Raw genomic sequence first — 22,500 nt, 5'->3', positions numbered from 1 at the left:
AGCACACAGCTAACCACAAAACAGTCCTAAAGATCCAATAAAATAATGTATAAACAAAACACATACTACATCACAAACAGACCCAAAGTAGGTAAAGAAAATAAAACATGGTGAGGTATGACCGTTTAGTCAGAGGTGCACAACACATTATCTGACCCACACAGCAACTGGAAAGGGATAGACAGAAAGTGAAAAAGGGATAGACAGGAAGTAGTTTCTACCTGCTGCCTGCTATGGGAGTTTCGTCGTCTGCTGCATCAGGGAGAAAGGAGGAATAAGTGAGTGCTATTGGCCAGTAAATGTAATAAAAAACAAAGCGAGGAAACCGGGAGAAAGGGATTGTTTCCTTTTTTAGTAGAATGCTCACCTCGTGGTCAATACATCTCCTCTATACCCTGTAGACCGAACACACAAAATAAGCCCAGCATGTATGGCAACATTCCATATAAACACAAAGAAAATACAAAATAATAAGAGAGAGAGAGAAAGATAGATAGATAGATAGAGGTAGATAGAGAGAAATATAGAGATAGAGAGGTAGAGAGAGAGGTAGTGAGGTAGAGAGAGTGAGAGGGTTAGAAAAAGATAGGGAGAGAGGGATGGAGATAGAGAGAGAGGTAGAGAGAGAAAGGGAGAATAAATACCATCTGCTATGCTCTTCTTCAGTAAGTCATGCTTGGCCTGGAGTTTGGAGATGAGGTTACTTCCCTCAAGGTGCTCACGGAGTTTCTGCAAAAAGATACACTCAGATCAGACATGATTAATCAATCCTTAACTTCAGAGTTAGTATTCATCCTCAAATATCAGGCCTAACATGATAAATTCACCACTGATCACATTGATGCTGTTTCTTCCTATTGGAACTCAACTTGCATTTGAAACCTCATAAAAAGCATGATGAGTTGAAAAATGTTTAATCGCATTAATCACGTCCAATGAATGTAGCACAAGTCAAGAGAAAACTTTTAGTTCCACTGAAATAAATATATATATTCATATTCAGCAACTGTCTGTGTTTTGCAGACTTCCTAAGTCCTGAGGGGGGCGCTCTCATGGCAAATTGAAACAGGTTGATCCCCTGGTTAACACTGGTTTTGGCTAAGCTTGACTCACTCAACAGGTCAAACACACAGGCGCAAACACACACACGCTCACCATGAAGTAGAAGAGCTCGGTCTCCTGCTGATTGGCTCTCCTCTTGGCCAGACTGGGCTTGCTCAGGTAGGTGTCAGAAACGCTGGACTTGACGGACTCGGTGGAGCGGCTCCTCTGGAAGCTCTCGGACACGTCGAAGTCCTCCAGACTCACCAGGTCCTGGATGGTGTTCAGGGTCGCCTCCCACGTCTTCTTCACCTGGGGGACAGTCAGGGACAGGTAGTGAATGTATGAGGTGTGTGTGTGTGTGTGTGTGTGTGTGTGTGTGTGTGTGTGTGTGTGTGTGTGTGTTTGTGCAATCATTTATAAACTAACACTGCCTCTGTGAATATTTTCTTGTGTGTGTGTGTGTGTGGCATGCTGGTGTATTTGTGACGCTGTGTATATACTTCTACAGCATATGTGTGTGGGCTGCATCAGCACTTTCCTGACCTTCACACACAGTGGTAACAGCTGGGCCTCAACAACATCAAATCACACACACACTCACACACACACACACACACAAACACACGTGCACACACACACACACACACACACACACTCACGCACACACACACACGCACACACACACACACCTCATTATTCTCCGTCTTGAGTGTAGCCAGGCAGAGCTGCGGTGGTGTGAGGTGTGTTTGTGTAACAGTGTCATTCCCTATCCACGCACTGTGTTTGTGTATGTTTGTTATCTCCTCATTCTTAATCTTGAGCGTCAGCAAGCAGGCCAACTGTTGTGTGTGTTGGCTGGTGTGTACATGTGTCTGATTGTGTATGTGTATGCGTGTGTACAGTGTGTGTGTGTGTACAGTGTCTGTTACCTCCTCATTCTCTATCTTGAGCGTAGAGAGGCGGGACTGGAGTTGTGTGTATCGCAGCAGCAGTTCTGACTGCACCTGAGGCAATGCTGTCAGCTGGACCACCTGAGAGGAAGAGCAACACAGTCACATGACAGGAAACACCCACTCACATGACAGGAGACAAAAGTCAAATGATCACAATATGTGGATTGTGTGTTGCACAGATGTGTTTTGATATGTGTGTGGGTAACATTGTGTGTGTATTTACTTGTGTCTTTCTGTATTCTGGGGGGGGTATTATTATTTTAATGATAATATAATAATTGTATTGCCACAATTATTGCCACATGAGATAGAGACGGAGAGTTGGTTCTATGTTTGTGTGTTGATACACAGTGTGTTAATGTATGTGTGTGTGTGTGTGTGTGTGTGTGTGTGTGTGTGTGTGTGTGTGTGTGTGTGTGTGTGTGTATTTGCTGACCTGGTCCCCCATGTGGGACTGGAAGGAGAATCTGGGAGGTGGTGTAAATGCCGACGGGTGCGTCTCCATGAAGCGCTGACGGTCACTTCCCGGGTCCAGGCTCTCTACCGCCCCCTCCAGGATGTCCAGACCCTCGTGCCGTGCCGTCTCCACACCATACTCGGCTGATAGGTACGTGCGCAGAGCCCGGCTCAGACCAGAATGGTAGCCCAGGTCACAGCTCTGTAAACACACGTGAACATGTAGAGAAACATTTATACACAAGTACACGCGCGCAGGCAGGTTAGTGGTCACAGTTCATGAGCACGGGTATTATTACACAAGCATGATGGTTATAGAATGTTTATTAACTGTTTATAAAAAGCTCCACCAAATACAATAAACTATACAAATCTCCAGACAGAGCTGAAATTCTCTTCTCAGTATCTCAAAGCAGCCATCAGTGAGTATGATTAGTTTTCATTAAGCCTCTAGTCTTTTTCTTGCTCTCTCTTTCACCCGGTTTCTCTTTCCCTCCCTCCATCTTCTATTGCCTTCCTCTCGCTTTCTCATCTCCTTCTGAGAGCGCTGTATGACCTTTGTGAAGGTCAGAGAGGCGCATCGGTATCTGCCAGATACTGCTGACCGCACCGAGAGCTCCCGCTAATCAGACACACACACACACTTATACTGAACCACCCACACGCACATTGACTGTATGTGAGAGAGAGAGAGAGAGAGAGAGAGAGAGAGAGAGAGAGAGAGAGAGAGAGAGAGAGAGAGAGTGTTTCACACACACACACACACACACACACACACACACACACACACACACACACACACACACACTAACTGAGCCACCCACACACACATTGACTGTATGTGAGAGAGAGAGGGAGAGAGAGAGTTTCACACACACACACACACACACACACACACACACACACACACACACACACACACGCTGACACATCCACCACTCTCTCATACACATCTAGCTCACACACACACACACACACACACACACACACACACACACACACACACACACACACACACACACACACTAACTGAGCCACCCACACGCACATTGACTGTATGTGAGAGAGAGAGGGAGAGAGAATGCTTCACACACACACACACACACACACATGCTGACACATCCACCGCTCTCTCATACACACACCTAGCTTGCACACACACACACATACACAATAACTGAACCACCCACTCACACATTGACTGTATGTGAGAGAGAGAGAGGGAGAGAGAGTGCTTCACACACACACACACACACACACACACACACACACACACACATGCTGACACATCCACCGCTCTCTCATACACACACCTAGTTCACACAAGCACACACAGCAAATACTTCATGCTGAGGTGAGCTCTGTGGTAGAGAACATGCATGTGCATGAGAGGAGTGAGAGAGAGATGGAGTGAAAGAGAGAAAGAGAAAGAGGGAAAGATGGAGAGACTATGTGCATGGGTGACAACATTTTAGAGACTCAGTGTGTGTGTGTGTGTGTGTGTGTGTGTGTGTGTGTGTGTGTGTGTGTGTGTGTGTGTGTTTTTTGTTAATGAGGTGAGACTGGCCATAGTTTGTTTATATTACTTTAAGAGTTGATGCATACGAGATGTGTATGTAAACATTCGAGATGTATTGTTTAATGCAAATAGAACTCAAAAGGTACATTTTTGCCAGTTCTGTATGTGTGAGTTAGTGTTTGTGTGTGTGTGTGTGTGTTAGTATGTGTGTGTGAGTATGTGATACTTACGTCAATGAGGTGGGACAGGTCATTTACGTAGTATTTGAAGAGCGCCGAGTTGGTGGCCTCCAGAGTCAGAAGGTACTCGTTACGAGCCTTCATCACTTTCAGCTTATTCTCAGAGTACTTTGCCTGCCTCTGATAGAGAAAGAGGGAAAGAAAGAGAGAGAGAGAGAGAGAGAACGAAAGAGAAAAAAAGAGATTATATTCTTTGCTTAAACATTTTGCTTTGGCAATGCAAAGACATTTTGTCATGCCAATAAAGCTCAATACATTTAAATTGAAAATGTAATTGAGAGAGATGGAGAGATAGATAGATAGATTGATAGAGGGTAGAGGTTAGTGAGAGCGAGAGAAGCAGTGTGAGAGAGAGGGAGAGGGGGAGAGAGGGGGGGTGAGAGAAGAGGGAGAGAGAAGGAGAGGGTGAGAGAAGAGGGAGAGCGAAAGAGGAGGGAGAGTGAGAGGGGGAGAGAGGGAGAGAGGGGGGAGTGAGCGAGGGGGGGGGAGTGAGAGAAGAGTGAGAGAGTGAGAGAAGAGGGCAGGTGAGAGAGAGATGAAGACAGAGAGACAGAGACAGAAATAGAAAGAGTTTGAGGTAGGAAGAGAGGAACACACCGAAAAAGGTGGTGGGAGAGAAAGAAAAAGGGGTGAGATCGAAGGAGCAGAAGAAGAAGATAGATAAGAAGAGATAGAATAAAGGCAGAGAGAGAGAGAGAGATTTTAAAATGCATATATTCGTGTGTATATATAGCAGTGCAGTTTTCATGTAATAGCAGTAATGGGTGGCACTGAGTCGTGTGCTAAAGCACATTTCAAGTAAAATGACCGAAGAGAGAGGGGGAGAGAGAGAGAGAGAGAGAGAGAGAGAGAGAGAGAGAGAGAGAGAGTGAAAGAGAGATGCAGACACATACATCTATGTTTGCCATATCTTTGTATTTTATCTGTAAACCCTGTAGAGGGAAAGGAGGGAGACAGAGGGATAGAGGAGAGGAATAAATATAATGGAGGTAGAGAGAGAACGAGAAGAGATGTGTGTATTTTTCCTCTTGTTAAGATAACATATTCCTGTGGATAAGAGCAGTGTGTTTTGAAAAGGCTTGAATCATGTGCTGCAGCATCTCTTAAGAAGCATAAACGTGCGCTCACACATAACTAGACGCCAGGCCATAAAAACGTGCACTTTTGCTTGTGCCTTTCTAATCAATGAGCACTGAAGTTATGATGGATGCGAAAAAAGGCTTGTGTTTGCAGAAACTTCAAATTTATTCCGACACACACACACACACACATACACTAAAATCTACACATTCAAACACAAACCCAGACTTCTACACACACACACACACACACACACACACACACACACACACACACACACACACACACACACACACACACACACACACACACACACACACACACACACACACACACACACACACACACACACACACACACACACACACACACACACACACACACACACACACACACCAGGTACTTTGGACTAAGTTGCTGAGTCAGAACAGAAGCAAATGGTTTCAAGCTTCTGACAAATGGCATGAGCCTTTGAGAGTCTCTCATGCATGCACATAGAACTCTAAACTTCTGCAGCTGTGCTTTGTATACTGTGTGAAGAGCTACTTTCTCCCTCAGTGAGTGCATACATGTATTTATGATTGTTATTTTCATGTTTGTGTGTATGTGTATGTGTGTGTGCGTGCGTGCGTGCGTGCGTGCGTGCGTGTGTATATCTATGTGAGCTTTTTTGTATGTGTTTACATATTTACTCTTACTCTAAGCCTCCAAATCATGTAGCGTGTTTGTAGCATTAGTTGTGTATTGTAAGTTTTGTTTACTGAGTGTATTTGTATGTACTGTATGAATGTGTGTGTCTTTCTGTGTCTTTCTGTGTGTAGATATGGGTATAGTTATTTTGTATCCCATTGTGTCTTTGCACGTATTATACAGTATATAAGATTAGATAAACTTAATCCAATTAAATTAATACAAATTTGAATAAGAAATAAAATAAATAGATAAAATAAATATGAACATATGTGTGCATCTTTGTTTCTACGAGTGAGTATACATACAGTACGTGAAACCACACTTCCAGGTCATGCTTTGTGCAACTTGTGGGGCCCCTTACCTTCTCTTTCATCTTCTGGATTTTGCGGGCGTTGTTGCGGCGCTGGTGGCGGTCCTCGGTGCGCAGGCCAAACACGGCCTCACCTCGACTCCCCCGCTCCCCCTGGCGTTCTGCCTCCCTGAGCTTCGTCTCCGCGCTCAGAGTCTCACTGTTGTACAGGTGGTATGTCTTCATGACCTACGACCCCACCCAAACACAAACACACACACGCACACAGAAAAGTGTATGGAAATACATTAAAATAGAAAAGCAGAGCAAGAATATTATTTAATTATATAAATACAAATGTAAAATTCCACACTTTTGTAAATGTAAAAACACACAGAGGAGAAAACAAAAGCCATTAAAAAATAACATTAACACACATGTCCAGCTTATTCTGTAAACCATCTTTCCGTCAGATACAGTCGGTTCAAATGTGAGCCCATGCTGACTCAGCCACAGATAGCAGCTGAGAGAGTTATGAGGCCCCAGTCCATCCTCTTGATTTACAGCTCAGCTGCCCAAGTCAGCTTCTGAGGTCTGCAGAGTCACGCTGCAACACCGCTTTTATAGTGTGTATGTTTGTGTGTGTGTGTGTGATGTGACCATTTACGATCATGTGTGTCAGACCCATTGAATCAGAGAAAGTAAAATGGATGTTCTTCCATGCACAGAACCTCCCACATTGCAAGGGACCTCAATAATGTTTATTGATATGGATGGCAGTAAGTGTACCAACCTCTCACATCTTCAATCTTTCAAACAGTTATGGAACCACTGACTGTTAAATAAAATGTGTAATCGGTGCCCATGTGGATTGAGTTCAGCTCATTTATGTCCTCTTCTCTGTTTCACATGCAGCACATCATTACCATTGCTGGGAATTGGAATGACAGTTCTGTCTCCAAGTCTATGGCTGGAACCCTCAGCATCCCCGCCCCATGGGGTCTCATTGGGGTTGGTCATCCGTGACTTACAGCACACTCTGCTATTCAGAACGGAAACCTCCAAAGGCAAAGAGACTGCACCGCCCGATCCCCTCCACACCACGCGAAGATGGATGTTTGACAAGGCTACACGAAGACTCAGCATGGAATCAATCACTGTCACACAACAGTTTTGCACCCAGAACGCCAGCAATATCCACATTGTTCGTATTACTCATGGCTTTCCAGTGCGCCACGCTGGCCAGATTACTCTGCACTGTTCTACACGAATCCATTCCATTCTATCGGGCTCCACTGATCTGAGCAGTGGTCATGATGGTTCGGCATACAAAACACAGAAATATGTATAAATATACTGCAGTCTGCTGCTGGGCCTCTTACAGCACGGGGTGCATACAGAATGAAGTAATAAATGGCATTTTTATGTTGGTGTATAATAACAGTGTTACTAATATACCTCAAGAAATATACTTGTGGACGTGTTGCTTTTGTGTGGGTGTATAAATGGCACTATTAGAGTAGTGAGACTATTTATGTCTATACACACACACACACCTGTGAGTGTGTGTGTGTGTGTGTGTGTGTGTGTGTGTGTGGTGTGGGTGTGTTTTTTGTGTGTGTGTATGTATGTATGAAAGAGAGAGAGAAAGAAAGAGATAGAGAGAGAGGTGTATCCACCTTTCAGACTAGCCCTACCACAGTTTAATAAAGACAGCTCTTTTATCTGCCCACACGCAGCAAATTCATTCTAATCACTTCTTCACTATCAACAGTGTGTGTGTGTGGGTGTGTATGTGAGTGTGTAGTTGTAATGGCTTGCATGCTCTTTTGAAGGGCTTCAGAACACACACACACACACACACACACACACACACACACACACACTCACACACACACACACACAGTGTCTCAGGAACCAATAAGTATTCCTTGTGACAGGGCTTAAGAGGAAGGATGTTTTAGGTGAGTCTGTGTGCATGTGTGTGGTTATTGAGGTGAGTGTGTAAGGCAGATTAGTCCAGAAACGTCTGGACAAAGGTTTTCTTTCCTCCGACACAAAACCTGATCAGTCAGCAGTTCAGACGGTGTTTTTAATCCGGATTAATTAGTGTGCGCGTGTGTGTGTATTTGTGTGCATGTGAGCATGTTTGCAGTTGTGTGTATTTGTGTGAATGTGTGTGGGTGAGTGTGTGTGCATGTGTGCGTGTGTGTGTATTTGTGTGTGTGTGTGTGTGTGTATTTCTGTGCGTGTGAGCTTGTTTTCGTGTGTGTGTGTATTTGTGTGCGTGAGTGTGTGTGTGTGTGTGTGTGTGTGTGTGTGTGTTTGTGTGTGCCTGTGTATTTGTGTGCATGTGTGTGAGTCAGGGTGGTATGTGAAAGATTCAATGCAAAATTGTAATTTCATTGGCAAACCTGATGAGGCATCCAACAGAAGCCCTATGTACAGAATATTAAATTCAAAGGAAACACAACACAATCCCATGAACATGAGGATCCAGGAGAATTCAACACATCTTACTGACACGTACTCTCTCACACACACACACACACACACACACACACACACACACACACATACATTGTATAACAACACAATTCCACAAACATGAGAATCCATTAGAGTCCCTTCAGTCAGACAACCGTAATCTTTTTGGAATGTGCTACCTTCTACAGACAGTGTGCCATATCCTTTGGGTTAGTGGCTAACATGAATGTCGTTCGTCATAGCAACTTACTTGAAGAGACTTTTATACTGTGAGAGACACACAGAGCCAGACCATGACAGTGAGTCTAAGCCCCTACACAAGGACACACTCAAACGACAAGAACAAAGACACACAAACACACACACTGCACTACAGGTTCGTGAACTGACATGCACGTCCCGCTTCACTTTGACAATGTCAGAAAATATTCACGGAACCTTATTAAAAAGAAATAGCCCAACTTTTCTGCAAATGGTTTTACTACTGCATCACGCCAGGGACCTTGGATGAGGGGAATTGCTGCATATGGTGCATGACTCATGCATACACTGCATGTTTTGTCCATCTTCCATGTTGATTTGGCATTGCAAAAATGCTTTTCATCACGTCAGTGAAACTGCCTAAACGGTATAAAATCGTGTGTGTGTGTGTGTGCGCGCGTGTCGGGTTACATTAATGTGCTGGCAACTCTAGTAGACTTGCTGATGCAGTTTGGCATTGTTCTTTGTCGCACGGTGTGCTGCGATGGAAGCGAGATCTTTCTAGCACATTCTGTGCACTCCCACAAACAGAACCAAATCTCGCTTTGTCATGCGCCTGAAGCCCGAGACCTGGGCCCTGGGCTGTGGGTGAAAGGGCAGTGCAGGGACACAACATCGAGGCTGTGTGTGTGTGTGTGTGTGTGTGTGTGTGTGTGTGTGGTGGTGTGAGAGAGGTTACAGGATTTATGGACCCCATAACCCCAGACCATTGGTTTCCACTACTCATAGACATTAAAAGAGAGCTATATAACCATGGAGATAGGGACACAGAGACAGAGAGCAAATGGTATGGAAAGGCAAAGAAGGACAGGGGGGAGGGGAGGGAGGTCAAATGAGGAGACAAGCAAGCAAGAGTGATGAGAGGTGAATGAAGCCAGGCACACAGAGAGAGAGAGGAGGAGGACGGACACATGGGGCGATGGAAAGAAAAGGGATGCAGGAGCGACACAGCATGGAAGGAATAGGGAGGTGGAACTCACCGTGTAGAGCTCGTTTAGAACCTTCATCAGGTCCTCCTGCAGCTGGAAGATGATCTCTTTACTCTGAGATAGAAAGATAGATCGAGAGAGAGAAAGAGAGAGAGAGAGAAAGAGAGAGAGAGGGCAAGACAGATTGAGAGGGGAATAGAGAGAGATTGAGAGGGGGATAGAGAGAGATTGAGAGGGGAGGTAGCGAGAGAATCAGGAAGGGAAAGAAGCAAAGGAGAAGCAAATTCAGTCAACAAGAAAAGAGAAAAGGAGAGGACCTGTATTACATAAAGCTAGCGCCTCTGGAAACACAATCAAACGTTTCCTAAATGCAAATCAAATGGCTTGGCACTGACAGATCCTCGGAGATCTCCACAGTGTCATATACTGTATAACGAATTCCTAACCAGGCGCCATCGCCATGGAAACGGATAGGAATGTGAGTGTGCATCCCTATGCTCCTGGCTCATGGATGTGTGCACACACACACACACCAGCAAGGGTGTGAGGGAGGGTGTGAAGTTTTATTATCGCCAAGTTACTGAGTTGGCTTCAGTGCAAGCTGACATTCTTCCTCTCTTCCTTATTCGATCCATCTCTGTCGCTCTCTCTCCTCCTTGTTCGACCCATCTCTCTCTCTCTCTTCTGTGTGCTCTCTCTATCTCTCTCACCATCTCCATCTCTCTTTTGCCTCCTCTCTCTCTAGGTCTCTCTACGGGAGCCGTTGTTTGAACTGAATGGTTGACCTTTCCCTAAATATCTAACTGTGTGTCTGTGTGTCTGTGTGGGTGTGTGGGTGTGTGTGTGTGTTGGGGGGGGATTTGTGTTTGGAAATTGTTTTGGCAGAGAGGATTAGAACAAGAATTGCTCCATCATGAATTAAATAGCACAAGGGAGCACATAAATAATACACTCAGTGGCCAATCCACACACACACACACACAGACATTTGGGTTCCCACCCTGAAGTTATAATATCTATGTATGTGTGTGTGTGTGTGTGTGTGTGTACCTTCTTGAGCAAGCGTGTAGTGTCTTCACTGATGTGAGCAAAGCGTGTGATGACGTTGTTAAGGTACAGGTCACTCAGTGTGGCATGGTCTTTGCTCTCGCGGCGAACCTCATTTAGGAGCAGGTACCAGCAGTTCACTGGAGATAGAAGGTTCTGGTCTTTCCTGAAAAAAAAAACATGCATATTGGAATGTGTTCGAGTGTGAGTGTGCGTGTGTGTGTGGGAGAGTTCTGTGGAAATCTGTACACATTTTATCTGATGGACACACAACAGTACGAACTTAATACCAAACACAATCACAAACACAATCATGGACACATTCTCAGACTCTAAAGCAGACACACGCATGCCTGCATACGTGTTCTTTTGCAAAAGCAGCTGGCTTGCAGCTGGTGCAACTCAGTCATCACCATAATCACGATCATCACCACCATCCCCATCACCATTACAGTCATCACTGCTCTAAGCATCACTAGCTAGCATCTCTGTCACGCAGTAAACTGTCATACTGAGCTGTGTGACAATCCCCATGTGCATTCAAATTGATGTCTACCAAGGGAGGCTGCACGCATGGAGTACCCAGGGAACTCAACCCCCCTTTGGGACATAGAGAAGGGGACCTGAGGCCAACCACTAGCCCAAACACTGTGAGAAAGATGGGGTGAGAGTGGGGGGGAGGGAGAGAGAGGGTGAAGAAGAGATAAAGCAAGGAGAGGTAGAGTGATGGAGAGCGAGAGTGATAGACAGAGATGTTGAGAGATATAGAGGATGTAGGTTAGATGTCTGTGCCTCTGACAGATCAGCTCGCGCCTATTGACCTTAGCATGACAGCTTTATCTTTCCCACACATTACATGGTGTCGTATGACAGTTTATATGCTGTAGTGAGCAGTCAATGGTTATTGAAGTGGGTAGCAAATGGTTATTGAAGGGGTGACTGGTGTATGTGCTGTATGTTTTACTGCAACCCAGCAAAGGCAACCCTTATACAATACATCACCAGTCTTTTTAGACAAGAATCCACATGATCAGGAGTGCGTTACCCAAAACCATTGTTGAACAACTACCATTGTTAAATACTTAAAAGGATAATGATGTTGTTGGGAATGAAGTTTGAAATGATGAGGGGATATTGATTTGACACTGGTCATCCCAATGGTTGTAAAACAACGCTTTCATTAAACAAGTCCACGTTTTGTAGCTATAAGGTTGCAGCTTGGTTTGAACAAAACCCTTGCTCTCAATGGACAACACTGGCCAGGTCTTTAACGTCTTTATTTTTGTTAAATTTTATTTTTTGCTGATACATGAGATTTAAATTAACATAGCCTTTACTGGTAGCTGATTCCTCAACAAATGACATAAGTTAGAAGACAGAGAACCAGACCAGAGGAGGAGAAGATGATGGTGGTGATCATGGTGATCATGATATAAGTAGATGAGATTTCGCCTGCAAACTTGGCAAGATTCACCAGGCAAATATAAGGGCTGCTCTGTGAGGACCCCTGAACCAGACTGCACCCCAGGCACGAAACCCTGCAGTGTGTGATGGGGAGAAATGGAACAGTGAGAATGTCTGTCTCTCGTCCATCTCTCTTTCTGCGCCACCCTCATCCTCTCGTTCACAGCAGAATGTAATCTGCATTAATGAGGAAAAACACACACATGGTGTCGAGAGAATAGGACGCTTCAAACAAACACATTGCTTCTCCACACACACAGGGAGAGAGAGAGAGAGAGAGAGAGCAAGAGAGAGCCTTTGCAAAAAGAAGCTTGGTCCTTGGTCTGGTCTCTCTCACACACTCATACTCTCACTCTCTAACACACACACACACACACACACACACACACACACACACACAATCTCTTGACTTCTCAGCCATGAACAGTGAGAAAGGCATTGTGGGTAATACATTCAAGACGTCGTCCTTCTCACATCCAAGCAACCCTCAGCGGAACAAAAGAGAAAAGAGGGAAAAAAAGAGAGAGAAAGAGAGAGAGGGAAAAAAAGAGAGAGAAAGAGAGAGAGGGAAAAAAAAAGAGAGAGAAAGAGATAGAGAGGGAAAGAGAGAGATGATGGGGTGCAGAGAAGGATAGATATGGAGAAGGAGAGCATGTATGAGAAAAAGAGAGAGAGAGATAGGAGATCTGTGAGGGAGTAGGCGAACACAATAGGAGTTTGTGTGTGTGTGTGTGTGTGTGTGTGTGTGTGTGTGTGTGTGAGTGTGTGTGTGAGTGTGTGTAAGAGAGGACGGAAAGACCAGGATGGTAAGTGAGAGAGCACGGTGAGAAATTAGATGGAACAAGAGGGCAAGGGAGAAGGGAAAGAGGGATTCAGTGAAAGAAAGTGTGAAAAAGAAAAAGAGACAGAGATAGAAGGATGGAAGAGAGAAAGAGAGGACGTCAGAGGGGAAAGAGGGATTCAGTGGAAGAAAGTGAGAGAGAGAGAGAGAGAGAGAGAGAGAAGGATGAGGGAAAGAAAGAGAGGAAGTCATAAGGGGATGTCTGTATGCATCACATGACAGAGGATGGGCAGAAAAAGAAGTGATATTTATTATTACCAGCAGACAGATCCAGCAGTCAGAGTGGAATAGGCTTTAAATAATGTAGGTTCTTTTCTGTCTTTCTCTCCATCTCTGTCAGGCACACTTTCAGCCCCCTCCACCAGCCACTGCAAACACCAACTTTTTCTCCTTCTTTATCTTTGTTTTTCACACACACCACACACACACACACACACACACACACACACACACACACACACACACACACACACACACACACACACACACACACACACACACACACACACACACACACACACACACACACACACCCCTCCTTCTGGACACATACACTCTCTTCCAGACAGAAAGACAGACAGACAGACAGACAGACAGACAGACAGACAGACAGACAGACTGACGGATACAAAAATACAGAAACGTACAGACAGACACACACACACACACACAAAACACACACACACACACACACACACACACACACACACGCACACAAAACACACACACACACAGACACACACACACAGGCAACTCTTACTTGTATTGCTGATGATCCTTGGTGCTGCGTGTCTTGGCCATGAAGCGCTCAGCAAGCTTCTCCAAGTTCCGCGAGTACTCGCTCTCGATTTCCGACTTCTTCCGGAAGAAATCTTGTAGATCCTGAAGCAGCTGCACTCGCATGTCCGTCTGCTGTTCCAGAACCTTCTGCTGCTCCACCAGCTGAGCCCGTATCTCTGCACACACACACAAACACACAAACACACACACACACACACACACACAAACACACACACACAAACACACCCACAAACACACACATTTTTTAATCACACGTTTTTTAATTTGCAATTTGCATGTTATCCAGACAGGTTGGCAATTAAACCATTTTACAATTAGCACATGCAACACTGACATTACTGCACATGGTACAAACGCACAGGGTAGGGTAGGCCCACAGCAACACAACAATGTGACAAAACACAATTTGTTGCACGACAACACACATCTTCTGTCTGCATGGATAGGCTTTAAACCAACTCTCCAAAACCTTTCAGACTAATGTCTTATCTCAGGCCCAAAACCCTTCCTTGTGCCATACAAAATCTTACACCCTTTTTTTCTTATACAGCTCTTGTACACCATACAGACTTCTTGTAACATTTGCCTTGACAGTGTAGCAGAATCGTGTTTCTAAAAGCTCTCGCTGGGAGGCAATAATTCATCCCTTTGAACCAATTTGACCATCTTTTCTGCTCAATATGTATAAGTATAAGCCAAACCTAATAGTATTTTCATCATAGTATACCATTTGGTGAGATTTTACCAACGAGGAAGGTAGGAAGGCTGTATAAGAAACACTAAGTACAACTGATAGCACTGTCCACATGGATGAAGGACTGAATGTGAAGATGCACCGGCCATCCTGAATCAAATGTGGGCTTAAAATTCAAAGCGATGCCACCAGCGGGGACACACGCAAACACACACACACACACACACACACACACACACACACACACACACACACACACACACACACACACACACACACACACACACACACAGACAGAGGGACTTCCAGCTTAGAGGACTTCCAGAGGATGGGCACATTCATCCGTCAGTGTGATGGCTCTCACAGGAGATGACGCCTCGCCCTATGAGCTCCCACTCTACCAGCAGCGAGGTTTTAACGACCACATGGGGACGCATAACACACTCTCCTAGACTAAACACAAGTAGTCTCTCATGCAGCATCATGGAGGCCTTCCTGCACTAACCAGCGGCATTATCTTCCTTAAACTAGGATTTCAGGATTGAGAAAAAGGGCAACAGTTTATTTTGATGGCCTATGTGCTTCTCAATCTATCAGTAGCTTGTTAACAAATATTCAACAAAACTGAATCCCTGTCAACCGCCCTCACCATCCAAGATTCTTACCCTAAACCTAATCCCAAACCTAAGCCCATTTATACTCCTCATGGTCAACAAATGGACTGGTCTAGTCACTGGTGCCTTCACATGTGAACACAGAGTTTAAATGAACTCAAAAGGACCCTTCTGTAGCTCAACGCCTACAGCTTGAGGCTAGTCAGCAGCAGGTCACAAGCTCAGTGTCCAGGGAACACAAGTCGTGATCAAACGTCTGCTCTAGCTGGACTCTACAGCTCCTCCAGGGGACAAAATCTGTTTGACAGTCTGATCCGACGAGCACACCGACAGAGTGTGACACCGTGGTCAAATTATAACTAATTACACTTCCAAATAAAGAGGCTTTTAAATGATGGTACCTGCCACCAAGAACCTTTACAGCATCCATAACCCGTGTCCTCCCTTTTTAGCCTACTTCTGCAGTGCGTGTTGCTCAGTCCTTCCCGATGAAGCAATTCCATTTGTTTAGTGTACAGAAACTGAATGCATTTGCTGATACGTTTGAATAAGATTTATCCACAAAAACAAGAAGTAGGCTACTTGGTGTTTTTTGTTCACCACTCCTCAAACAATTCCTCTGTTGAATTAAACAACATGTGTTCCACTTATTACTCATATTTGTATTCATATCTGGGGACCTCTACATTTAGAGAACCAACAGCTAAACACTAGACATTATAAACAGGTACCAAACCACCCTCCCTCAATCATACATCACAATCTTTTTTTCTAATCATCCATCATTGCTTTGGTCAAGGTTAACAGCTCACTCTACTCAAACTGGCTGAGTTACATCCATCATACATAATTTGTTTCCATTTTGTCCGTACCAAGGGAATGTCAAGCCAAAGAAAACTACCATTTTCAGTGCAACTCTAAATTACTCAACATGTTTGACAACGCCATATCAGTATACCACGTCCTCGTATTCTCAGAGAAGTACAGGTGGAATTTTAGACACACAGAAAGACACACACACAAACACACAGATGTTTGGTACAAGAAGCAGTTAGTGGTGGGACCACCTTAAGTATCACGTTCGACACCTGCTGAGAAAATGTTCTCATCCAAAGCATTGACCGAAATAAATGCACGCACTGCCCTGAACCCCGAACAGGGGATACCCTAAATGTGTGTGTGTGTGTGTGTGTGTGCATGTGTGTGTGTGTGAGTGTGATGAGACAGAGAGAGAGAAAGGAGTGTAGGTGTACACACCGACCTACACTTCATATTCCCACTCACCTCTACACCAACCACCACATGCTGCAGTTGCCAAGACAACAGGTCATGGAGTGGAGTATCCCGTAGGGATTTGCGCATGCGTCAGTCTGTGTGTGTGTGTGTGTTTGTGTGTGTGTGTGTGAGAGCACTAGAGACGATCATTGAGCATTCTTCTCTGCTCTCCCTTTTCTTCATCTCTGCCTTTACGTCTCTCTCTCTCTGTCCCCCTCTCCCTTCCTCCATCTCGCTTTCTCTCTCTCTCTCTCTCTCTCTCTCTCTCTCTCTCTCTCCCTCATTCTTATTTTCTTTCAGGCAAGCCACCAAGCTATACACATCTCTCATCATAAGATAGTTTGTGTGTGTGTGCGGATACACTTTGTGCTTGGTGTGGAGGTAAAGAGTATATTGAGGACTCGCACCCTATAGACCTTGTCCATCAAGCTGTGTGTGTGTGTGTGTGTGTGTGTGTGTGTGTGTGTGTGTGTGCGTGCGGGTACACTCTGCATTGTGATTCAACCCAATGTTTGAGCATTAAGCAGGATAGACTGTGACCAAGGTGACTCCTTTGAGATAGATAATTAGAGGAGATAGATAGATAGACAGAGCTCCACACACACACACACACACACACACACACACACACACACACACACACACACACACACACACACACACACACACACACACACACACACACACACACACACACACACACAAACACACACACACACACACACACACACCAGCAGCACAGCATGTAATCTGCAGTCCTGAGGGGTTCGGGCCAAGACGAATCTGCCAAGGAGGAGGAGTGAAAAATCGACTCCATGCTGCCCGCCCAGCTGGTGAGGAGCCACGGTGCCGCCTGTGCCACACAAGGTGCCAGGCTCTCTCTCTCTATCTATACTTTATATCTCTCTCTCACTTGCTCACCCTCTCCCTCCTTCCATCTCTCTCTCACTTGCTCACCCTCTCCCTCCTTCCATCTCTCTCTCTCTCTCTCTCTCTCTCTCTCTCTCTCTCTCTCTCTCTCTCTCTCTCTCTCTCTCTCTCTCTCTCTCTCTCTCACCATCTCTCCAACTCTCTCGCTCTATCTCTCTCTCCTTGCTAAGTGCTAATGAGCACTTCTTCTGGGCTCTCTGCTATGATGGCACCCTATTAACGATGCTATCCAAAGGAAATATTTTTAACTCTAGGCACACACACAGACACAGAGACAGACACACACGCGCACACACACACACACACACATATGGACGTGTCCGTGCCGAATCGTGATGTTGGGAAGGTCTGGACGGTCCCTTTTGTCTGGGGCAAGCCAGGAGAGAGTGCTCTAGTTTCACTGAAAACCTGCAGCGAGAGCCAGGAGCCTCCACCCAACGTCGCGCATGATTAACGGGAAGGAACACTTTAGCAGCAGCAGCAGCTTCAGCAGTAGTAGCAGCAGCAGCAGCCCCCCCCCCCCCCCCACCACCTCCACCACCACCACCCCAACCACCATCCCCTTTTGCTTAAAGGAGGAACCCCCATCTTGATCCCATAAAAGGGAAAAGTGCTACTTGAGGTTTACCGCGCTGCAGCAGGCAAGTGATAGCGAGTTGATGGAGTGTAATTGTAGTTGTGTGTTTTAAAAAAAAAGGCCCACAGAGTTCAGTAGTGCTTTATGACGTGTGCATACTCCTCATCCTGCGAATGCGAAAGGATACAGATCCCACGGATGACCAATACTTTAGCCAGCTGCAGCAGTGTGCTGCAATGGAACTTCCATAAAATCAACACTGCTAATACAAAGTAATACAAATTAAAAACACACACACACACACACCCCAGGATATGAAAACAGCTAACGACATTCATTGACACGCCCTCCCAATAAGACTGATCAAAATTGGTTTTCCAGGAGAAAATAACCCATGGTGGTCTGACATCCATTAAATTAACAGCGCTAATTACTTCATGGACTGGGATCCCTGGAGAGGGATTAAGGCTAATGCTAAGCTAAATGCTTCTTAAAGGGGAATCTCTATTCACTGTGTTGCTTAGTCCAGGACTGCATCTCTCAAGCCGAGCCCTGAAGCCTTCTCCCTGGAGTGAAAACCCGAGGATCCAACCAGAGGATCCTAATTTCACAGAGGGAGAGATGTCAGAAGCTCATTGGAGGAAGAGGAAGGATATGAGCTGTCAATCAAGCAAGGAAGCCACCCATTTGTTCCCCTGCAGCTGCTTGCTTTGAAGCCAAGGTGGCTTTCAAGGTTGGCTCGGAGGCAGCTGTCTGTGAACTTTACACCCCTGACCTGCAGATGATGCGTCTCACTCGAGTCTGATGCTGTGTTGCCATGGAAACCACGCTTCTGCTGATAACCCTGAGACGAGGAGGGAAAAAAATCTTGCACACACACAGAGAGAGAGAGAGAGCGAGAGAGAGAAAGAGAGAGAGAGAGAGAGAGAGAGACTGCATAGACATCATGCTTTATACATCAAACACAGGCAAATACTTGTGCGTCAAAACACACACATACACACACATACACACACACAGAAAGACAAACACATCATCATATTAGTATGGCTGATGTGGCTGAATATCCTCTCCTATGCTGTGTGTGTAAGTTTAACGGGAGGGCTGCGGAATCTGAGCCTGTGTGCTTTGAAAATCAATGTCATGTGTTTAAACCAATGCCTGGTTAAATGTGTGCGTGTGTGGGTATGTGAATGTGCGTCTATCTGTGTGTGTGTGTGCGCGCTGGTGTGTGGGTGAAAGAGAGCGTTTCTTGGCCAGGCTGTGACTAATCACACAGATTTTGTTAAATTCAGGAAATTTAATTCTCATTACTGTGTGTATGGATGTGTGTGATCTAATGGGGTCAGTGTACTGGCTCTAGGCTTGCCTTTCACGCAGACACACACACACACACACACACACACACACACACACACACACACACACACACAGATGAAAATGTAATTTCCCGTAGTTAACAGAATGTATGTGATTAACAATGACCTAGCATCACCTTCTCAGCACACAAGCACACTGCCATCTTATCCCATCACATTGGCTAAAGTAGATATCTCTGAAACAAGGAACATCATCTCGACTCGACTGGATTGGGTGTGTGAGGTTTTTGTGCATGTGTGTGTGTTCCGGTCAGCACTTGATATATGGTTCCATCTATATTTAGGTGTTGCTGAGAGCGGGAACACTGGTATCTCACACCTCCTGTGTGTGTGAGCAGGCCAGCTGTCTGCTGAATCTCCGGTCCGTTCCGATCCGTTCTGTTCTCTTGTTCCGCGGCAGTACAAGTGGTAGGTTATGCTGTGTAAGCAAAGATGCTGCAGGTTCTACGCGGTCCTTTTCAAAGTTAGAGGAAAAATGCTGCCTTCTGCATCTGGCTGGTACTAACATTCACTTTTGTCTGACAAGGGCTGATGTTTGAGATCAGAACGTTTAGATCCTGTTGTGTCATTGCCACACACAAACAGAAGCAGACAGACAGAGAGAGACAGACAGGATTTTTTAAAGAGGAAAAGGACATTAGTGAAATGTTGTCCGTCACACATTGTTAACAGATTAAACATAGCCCCCCAAACGAATGGCCTAGGACTCTATTTAATTAACCGTAGATATAACAAGCTTCATACATAATATATGAATTAAGGGCCAGCCGCAGTATCGGCTGGCCAAGAATAACTGACAATAATAGGTTCCATGGTCTTACAAGGAAGAATAATATTCAGTACGATCCTCTGTGCAGTGTTTGGGTTGGGACAGTGTGCTATGCTGTAAAGTTATATACAACTACAAAATATTTTCTCTCTCTATACCTCTCTCTCTCTCTCTCTCTCTCTCTCTCTCACACACACACACACACACACACACACCTCTTAGACTCCAAAAAAACAAACAAAAAAGAAACACCAATCACACCAACTCGAATCTTCACAGAGACTAAACACACCTACACAAACACACATGCATTCACTCACAGCCACACCTACACACATACACAACCCAAATATTTGAACAAGGAAAACACTGCACAGCCCCGCAGGGTGTGTGTGTGTGTATGTGTTTGTATGTGTGTGTATGTATGTGTGTAAGTGTGTAAGTGTGTGTGTGTGTGTGTGTGTGTGTAAATTCAGTGCAGAGTACCCTCTCCAGAGCACCATAGCCCTTCTCCGCCTCATCCAGAGAACCCAGTGCTTCTCAACAGCCTCCTCCATCTTATTCTAAGACTTAATCCCTCATCACTGCATTACACTGGTCTAAAAGCATCTTCTGGTTTTAAAGACCATCTAATTAGCCCCAATTTCATACATTCATTCTGGTCTGAAAGCATTTCTATGACATCCTCAAGCTCATTTGAGCTCTCCAGTAGGCTCTCAGGGTACCTTTACAGAGAAGATATAGCGTGTTTTAGCAGCGCTGCTGTTACCTGCGAAGAGACTCAATCATTTCGGCATTTCGTAAACCATGAAGTGACAGCTGAAGGACTGGATGGTAGATCTGGCCCTGGTCTGGGCTCACTGTGGCCCAGAATCGTCAGCCACACAGGGAAGGGTTCATTCTGATCACACAGTGGCTACACCCACATGCTTCTTCAGAGCACAGATGATGTGACCAGAGAGCCTGGCTCTGCCAAACCCACATTCACGACGTTCATTGCGGTCTGGAACGGCTTACACTGGATTCCAACTGAGCTGGGGCTGGAGCTTATGAGCACGCATCCAAGTTACAGGATCAGTTGATAGCTCATCTCACAAACATATTACACTGGTCAGACACGCACGTTTACTCTAACTGTTTGTTTTGAATGGTATTTTATTATTTGTTAATTGATCTGTTTTCTCCCAACCCTTTTTAAGTGATTATAGTTGAGTTTTCTGTGCACATGTATGGTGCGAAGAGGGCAACACACAAGCCTTCCTGGTATCAGCTGAAAAAAGGTCTGAAAAACAGGCTTGCCCATGAAAATCCCCCTGGTCTGAGGGCACCTCCTTTTCGCATACACATTCTGGTCCCACATAATTTCCTCGTCATCCCATTGCTCTCATAATCTCACCTTCTCCTGAATCCACTCGCATCCGAGAGCGCATCTACCTTCGCACCTCCATCCTTCTCCTCCATCTGCCTCCTTCCCCACCTCCGCACAGACCCAAGAGACAGATGCACGTCTCTGTAGCCTCTCACAGGTACAGCCGCTCACAGGCCCCGCTGACTGCCTTTGCTTCACACCTCTATAATTATCTGGGAGCATGTGTAATGTCTAGAGGCTCGCAGGGAGACAGTTTCTCATCAGTGGATCCTTAAGCGTTTGTAGAGGCTGAGCTGAATATGAAAAGATCCCGATTCCCTTTTTTTTCTGGCCGTGTTCATTAAACGCCACAAAAGGAGTCCATTCTACTCATTTTAGATTACGCTGATGTCAAATCGTATCTCTATTACACAAACTGTTCCATGCAGTCATTGTGTTCTTCCGAGCATCTCTTTCAGACATCTAGACTGCACTGATCTGACTGCAGATCCCCTTCAAATGAATTTACCTCTGTGGGCAGCCAGGGTAACTGAATGAAACAATGTTCCCCCGTGGGAGCCAAGCTTCAGACCTAAAGAAATACGAGATATACCAGGGTGTATACAGGTGTACAAAAAGCAAGTGTGAAGGTGGAGCAAACCCTGTATCAATAGATGTTATCTGGTCTGAGGGGGGGAATGACAGTTGGGTCCACAGGGAGGGAAGGTGTGGAGAACACTGTGGTCAATGTTAGCAGAATCTAAAAGGTGGACCTAGTGCTGGTTTGCTGTTGTTCTGATGATTTCAAAGC

At 45.3% G+C, this 22,500-nt stretch overlaps 1 pseudogene across 1 annotated transcript in view; it reads right to left on the bottom strand.

Annotated features, from left to right (window-relative positions):
- Window positions 1-20,080, bottom strand: part of LOC308361695 (SLIT-ROBO Rho GTPase-activating protein 1-like) — a 26,728-nt pseudogene extending 6,648 nt beyond the window's left edge. The window contains exons 1-12 of the transcript in view: window positions 19,890-20,080; window positions 14,063-14,258; window positions 11,001-11,163; window positions 10,002-10,064; window positions 6,346-6,522; window positions 4,203-4,331; window positions 2,434-2,655; window positions 1,974-2,075; window positions 1,156-1,353; window positions 645-729; window positions 368-395; window positions 222-252 (exon numbers count right to left, since the gene is read on the bottom strand). The product of the transcript in view is annotated as an SLIT-ROBO Rho GTPase-activating protein 1-like (transcript). The remainder of the gene's footprint in view (window positions 1-221; window positions 253-367; window positions 396-644; window positions 730-1,155; window positions 1,354-1,973; window positions 2,076-2,433; window positions 2,656-4,202; window positions 4,332-6,345; window positions 6,523-10,001; window positions 10,065-11,000; window positions 11,164-14,062; window positions 14,259-19,889) is intronic.
- Window positions 20,081-22,500: the final 2,420 nt, after the last annotated feature.

This window comes from Sprattus sprattus (genome assembly GCF_963457725.1).
Source record: "Sprattus sprattus genome assembly, chromosome: 3".
Classification (NCBI taxonomy): Eukaryota; Metazoa; Chordata; class Actinopteri; order Clupeiformes; family Clupeidae; genus Sprattus; species Sprattus sprattus.
Note: the sequence above shows the minus strand (reverse complement) of the source record. Positions and strands in the feature narration are given on the sequence as shown.